Source organism: Otolemur garnettii, unplaced genomic scaffold (assembly GCF_000181295.1).
Source record: "Otolemur garnettii isolate 467f Iridium unplaced genomic scaffold, OtoGar3 scaffold00019, whole genome shotgun sequence".
In the NCBI taxonomy this organism is placed as follows: domain Eukaryota; kingdom Metazoa; phylum Chordata; class Mammalia; order Primates; family Galagidae; genus Otolemur; species Otolemur garnettii.
Window position 1 is genome coordinate 10233371 of NW_003852414.1, and position 6828 is coordinate 10240198.

A 6828-nucleotide genomic window follows, 5' to 3' on the forward strand; every position below is an offset into this window, starting at 1 on the left:
CTGCCACAACGCCTGGCTATTTTTTGGTTGCAGCCGTCATTGTTGTTTGGCGGGCCCCTGGCTGGATTCGAAACCGCCACCTTAGGTGTATGTGGCTGGCACCTTAGCCGCTTGAGCCACTGGCGCCTTAGCCAGGAAAATTATATTAAACTTGGAAGGTGAAATAAATAAACAAAATGCACAACACACACCCACACACAGAATTGCCTTTCACCTTAATATGTCTGAATCCTTTTATTCCACTGGCAATCTCTCTGCTGCTTCATCTTCTCATCTCACTTCTCTTAGCAAAAGTATCTAGATACGTTATATCATTGACGCTTCCCCCCTCAGAAGATTTCAATACTAATGTCTTTATTTGAGCTTTAAAGAATTTCATTGTATAGCAAGAGAGATATTACCTACACATAAAAACAAAGGTTCTTCCAACACCTTATCCAAATACACATAACACGGATACTTATTTGTCTGCACCTAAGTCTGGACACATAAAATGTTCATTAATCTGCCTTAGATACACTGGCAATGCTATGAATGAGGCTGTTCTCCCTCATTTATCTGTTCTGTTGGGCATTGTCTCTCCCTCTTTCTATTACTGCCTGAACCACTATTTTGTCTTGGTTGTTTGAGTCCTTCTAGCTCTTCGAAACAAGGTGGTTTCTTCCAGAGAAACCATGGCCCCAGCTGAGTGTCCCTGCCCACAGCCCAGAAGCTCAATATGCTGTTTGCCTCCTTCTTCTGAAAAGACCAGAAAATATCTGGGGCCATTCCAAATTAATTATCTGAAGTTTGAGTTAAGAATATTTACACGTAGCTTATGTTTTATTTCCCCAAAGCACCACAAATCAAACATCACTCATTCAGAAGTTTCAGTAAGAAGGAACATCTTAAAATTATTTCTAGGGGAAAAAAATCTAGCATGAAAAATGTTAATTTAAAATCATTTTGGGAAACTGTCTCTTGTAATCATGTCTCTCTGTGAAGCACCTTTTAAAATACATATATATTCGTCACGGAAAGAGAATAATATTATCCTCAGTTTATTGTATTTTAAACCCCACCCTTCCAAGGTTAGATATGTAAACATACCATTCAATGCAGACCATACAATGAAGTAAGCAAAGAAAATCGAAAAGGATTCTTACGTCATTTTCCCCCTCCAAGAATTAAAGCCACTTACTTTTTCCTAAGGAAATCACCTGTGTAACTAACACGCATTGGCTCGGCTCCTGACTACACGGTTCTTTTGTTTTGCTGGCTTCATCTAAATCCTCAGATCCACACTCGGGTATTTTAAACAGCGTCTTCTTCAGAGACAAAAATCATCACAGAACACACAGGAGTTCCTAAGATGTTTCCCAGCTTGAGTGCTCACAACCAGTAAAGACCGTTCTGTTTTGTTTTACCCAGTTTTCTGAGCAAGGCTGCCACGGGCATGGATTAAAAAGTCACCCTCCCTATGATAAGGCAGTTTCTCCTCCCCTTGGAAATTAGTCACCGAATAACCTCGGCCAGCCCACATCCAACCACGGGCGACCGCATGGGTGAGTCAGTCCTTCAACAATTGCTTACAGGGAAAACACTGCCCAATGAAGGAACTTTGACAGGGCCTGGGTGAATGGGTTAAAAGTAAAGGAAATATTCCAAATGAGATTTTTACCGATGGCAAACAGGATCATTAAAACAAGGAAACCACCAGTTACCAAGAAATGAAACCATCAGAAAACGCCAAGGTGCTAACAATGATCCCTGAGGACCACCCCCCTAGATCAGTTTTCTTGAGTTTAGGGTGACGCTAGGAAAACCTAGACCAGCACCCAACACTCATTCTGCTGCCAGACATTTGAAATCTGGGGATTGGCAACTGGAGGGCCATGAGCCACTTCCTCTGGTTTATAACATGGGGGTGACAAGGAAGTTGTGTCTATTCATTAACCAGCCTGGTTTTACTAAGCTGAACTTTGAGTAGTGGCTGCTGTCGGCTCTGCACGGTATTAGGTAAGCAACTGCGATTATCCTGGAAAATATATCCGAAATGAGAAGGGAGAGAGGACAAGAGGGGGCACAGAGGGGATTTGAGAGAGGAAACCAGAGCCCTTCTGCCCGCCTATAAACAAGATGAAGGAAGAGAAGGCCAGGTGGTCTCCAGAGAGTCCCCCAAGTGCACAGCTGTCCTCTTGCAGGGGGACAGGTACAAGATGTGTGTCCATAACACCGAGTGACTTGTGCTGCTCTCTTGGCTGAGGACAAGCGTTGACATGTTGGTAACAGAAGGTGAGAGAGAAAGGAAGCATCACCTTTGCAGGCAGGGAGGAGGCTCTGTTTAATCACCGTCAAGTTTTCTGAGCCCTTAGGGATGGAGTAGAACCGAAAGCTACCCAAGTGGGAATCTGGTGACACAGAACTCCACATGCTGGGCTTTGGGAGCCCCACTGGCCTCCTGCCACACCCGGCTACCACACTCTGGGCAGCCTGTGCATTTTTAAAACATTTCAAGGCTTTTAGAGGCTATTTCTTGCTGACCAAAAGAATTCCATGACGTCTCTTAAGTTCAAATACAGTCAGCACTGCAGGCTTTCTAAAAAAATCTGTTTACTGCTATCACATCGCTCTGTAGTTACTTAAAAGAGGGGGAAAATGGAGCATGTGACATTGCCACCCTCCTAAGATGTCTCATTAGAAACAATATTTGGATGAGGTGGTGGTTGTAACAGATGCCACTGAAGAGGTCAGAAAAGAGCCAAAGGAATTAGAAAACCCTTATTTTGATTTTTAATCGAATCAGCAAGGGTTTGTTATTTCTCAACAGGGTATGGGAAACACACTCTCAGCCCCTGATGCATCTGGTATACATTTGGCAGGTCTTGTTTCTTCAGTCAAATGCTTGCTTTCCAGGAAGGGGGATACAGAGATCTTTTCTCTTGTCTGATTAAGCCACAACTCCACCCCTACCGTCCCCCAAAGACAAGTGTTTGATTGTGGGAGATGTGCTAACAAGCAAAGCTCTTGTAATTCTGATTTACCTGCTTGTTATATGCAGGGCTGCTTTTCCCAGTGACCACATGGGAAGTGTTTGGGGCCAGGCAGCCCCCAAGAAACAGAAGCAGTAAACTCTCCCTGCTGTTTGGCTAAGTGAATTACTCCCTGTTCAACATGTCATCCCACGTCAGCTACCTGAGAGAGAGGTGGCTGCTGTTGACCTTGTCATCATGTGAGTTGGGGGGTTCAATGGGAGAGGAGGTCTCCTTTTATCTCTCCCATCCCGTCTTTATGGCCACGTTCACAGCAATTTCCTTTCACTTTCAAAATGCTCCCAGGCACTGTCTGGAGCTTCCTCTTTACCAGAGCAGAGCAGTAATTCACTGTTGGGAGTCTGAAAGCCAGCCCAACCCTGTGGTGAACCGGGATAAGTTAAATGCTCTCTAGCAAACATGGAGCTCACCCAAGAGATAGGAGGAGTTCGTCATCCTAAGGCCCCAGAGTACCAGCTAATGAACCAGAGGAGCCAATTTCCTAAATAATATCCTGATGCCATCTGTATAGGACCCACTGGCTTCACCTGGGTGGGGTGCATGTGCTGCAGGGAGGGGCTCACTCACCACAGACTCTGGTTCACTGTGAGCGCGCCCAACCACAAACACCTCCACACTTTGGTCTGATTACTTCACCAGATCCTTCTCAGCCAGCTCTACCTGTAACAAAGGATGCTACAACCCAGCGGTGTATTTCCCCGTTCCTTTCATTTGTGAGGGCTGTAAGCAAAGTGGAACCAATTTATTCCTTTCGAGTTAGAGTTAAGAACGGACATGCTGGTAAATATTCAGAATTGCCTCAATAGGAAATAATTTTTGTGTTCTGGTAAGGCCAATAGTTTTGTGAAATTTATTCCTGTTTTCCCTTTTGTATCTACGAATTAGCTTTAAAAAAAAAAATCCATAGCTAAAAGAAACTCTAAACTGTGCCTGTACATGTGAAGGTGATATCATGAAAGGAAGTGATGAAGATGTTGGAAAAATTTCAAATTTCTCTTATTGGCACTGTTCAAATTGGAAAACTTGTCATTTGTAAGGTCTTAGTTAACCTACTCATGTTTTGTTTGATCACACATGGAACGTCTCCCAGACATGAGACAGACAGACTACCGCCCAGATCATTTAATTCTCAGAGAAGAGACGGCCCAGCCAGCGGTTAGCTTATGGCTATATTTAAGATGAGCATAATTTCCATAAATACTTTGACACAATGGACTCTGCTGAGCCCTTTCAGCCAGACCAGGCTGACCAGCACCGTGTCCAACAGTGATTAAAGATCTCAGTCTGGAGCAGAATAAAGAAGCAATATTAAATAAATCATTCAACTGCCAAGCCACAATCAATAACAGTGTAGACATGTAGGATGGATAAAAGAAAAATGTCCTTTCCTCAGTGATACTCAATCTTCTGCTAGGCTACTCCCCTGTTATCCAGGCCAAGGCCAAGGCCCTTTTGTACCTAAAATAGTTACAGTTTGTAAAACGATATCTTCTTTCTACCACTTGCAACAGATGGTGCTAATAGTTCCTTCTCATGATTTATCTGTCTCTGCACATCCACCCATTTTCTGGACGGACAATTCTTTTATGCTCAACTCCCTTTTTATGACAGTTCTGGAAACTCTCATTTAACTTGTCAACTCCTACAGGCCTCAAATAGATGATATATTGTTTTATTTGCTTATAACACTTCTTATTCTAACAAAGGATTTTCACTAATTTTTAAAAATTGTTTACTGCAGCTCAATTCTCAGGCTGGAATGCGAGATAATCTCTCTCAAACCACCTTGAGATATCACCTGCCCCAGTGAGAAGAGCTCACATCACAAAGTCCCAAAGCTGTAGATGCTGGGAGGGGTGCCGAGAGAAGGGAACACTCACTCTGTTGGTGGGACTGCAAACTAATACAGAACTTTTGGAAAGAAGTATTGAGAATCCTCAAAGAGCTAAAAGTAAACCTTCCATTTAATCCTATAATCCCATTACCCAGAAGGAAAAAAAAAATCATTTTACCATAGGAACATTTGCACTAGAATGTTTATTGCAGCTCAATTTGCAATCGCCAAGATGTGGAAACAACCTAAGTGCCTATCAACTGATGCATGGATTAATAAACTATGGTATATGTATACCATGGAGTACTACTCAGCCCTAAAAAAGATGGAGGCTTTACATCTTTTTTATTTACCTGGAAGGATTTGGAGAATATTCTCCTAAGTAAAGTGTCACAAGAATGGAAAAGCGAGTATCCAATGTACTCAATATTAATATGAAACTAGTAGATGAACTCCCACATGAGAAAAAAATACAATTACATTCAAGAACATAGGAGGGAGAGGGATTGATGTGCTCTTGCCTAACAGGTACAAGGAAGGGGCATATGGCAGACCTCCTAGATGAAGGGCTCAACTATAACTTAGATGTTACCTAACAAATGCAAACAATGTAACCTAATTGTACGTACCTCTATATTAATCTGAAATAAGAAAAGAACCCCACCCAACTTGACATAGCTAGTATGTAGAGCAGCAGCAAGAATCTGGGTTCCTAGAGGCTGCAGCTTCACCACCTCCTCTCCTCTGAGTGTGAAATGCCATGTCCTCCAGGACACTGAGAATTGTTCTAGGATCATGCCTCTAATGCCATCCCAACTGGGATCACTGAGAGGATAACGGCTCAATATTTGGCCTTTGGAGTCCAAGAAGGTCTGGGGCATCTCATTTGCTTCATTCACAGGCCCAGAGTTTCACGGCGAAAGAAAAGAATCACTGAGACATCTCCATGGGCTTGGGATCCATTTATCTAGATGAGCAGTTCTCAACCTGTGGATCGTGACCCCTTTGGGGATCGAATGGCCCTTTCACAGGGATGGCCTAAAACCATCACATACATTCCATACAAATACAGGCATATGAAAATAATTTTATGGTTGGGGGTCACCACAACGTAAGGGACTGTATTAAAGGATTGTGGTATTAGGAAGGTTGAGAACCACTGATAGAGATGCTACCTCAACTTACTATCAGGTTTTCTCTACTTGCATCAAAAGTAGTAATATTAATTATATGATTAATTGTATATGTCATATTTAACTAACAGACATAACAGTATATACAGTAGAACCTCTGTAAGTTGGCCACCCAAGGGACTGTAACAAATTGGTCACCATAAGGAACTAGGCCTACTATAATGACAACACACATGTGGTGTGTGTCTGGTCTATGAAAATTAGGTCAATTTAAGGAGTTGGTCAGGTTAGGGAGGTGGTCAACTACAGAGAATCTACTGTACTACACTTACACAGAGGGTGCGAAAACATGTATATACATTATAAGAAAGAAAAAATTGTATTAAGATTGTAGTACTCAATATATACCGATAACAAAAGATGAATACAAAGTCACACTGAACACCTTTTGTAATTGCAGAAGTCAATCATGACTTGAGTATTACAAATTTAATACATTTTTTTCCTTTCTTAAAATGTGTACACATTTTTGGGCATCCTCTGTATACATATACTTACATATATAGGGTAGACATAAAGTTCACATGCAATTTAAATTACATGCAAACTTTATGTCCACCCTATACGTATATATTATATATCACTCATTAGTTATCACTATAGAGATATCACATCGTACTAGTTACACGTGTGTATTTATTTATATATACATATATATGGGTGTGTACAGACAGACACACACACCTATTTCATTATCAGTCACTGACACCAGATTACTAAGGGAATTACATATCGGAGCCTTTTCTTTTCTTTTCTTTTTTTTTTTTTT

At 41.7% G+C, this 6828-nt stretch overlaps 1 protein-coding gene across 10 annotated transcripts in view; it reads right to left on the minus strand.

Annotated features, from left to right (window-relative positions):
• Positions 1-6828, minus strand: part of KIAA1217 (KIAA1217 ortholog) — a 328697-nt gene that overhangs the window by 79904 nt on the left and 241965 nt on the right. The window contains exon 1 of one of the 10 annotated variants that reach the window (XM_023511444.1): positions 1181-1445. The exons of the other annotated variants lie outside the window; for them this stretch is intronic. The gene's annotated coding sequence lies outside the window, so the exon portion shown is untranslated. Of the gene's footprint in view, positions 1-1180; positions 1446-6828 lie in introns of those variants that run through there. 10 annotated transcript variants of the gene reach the window in all.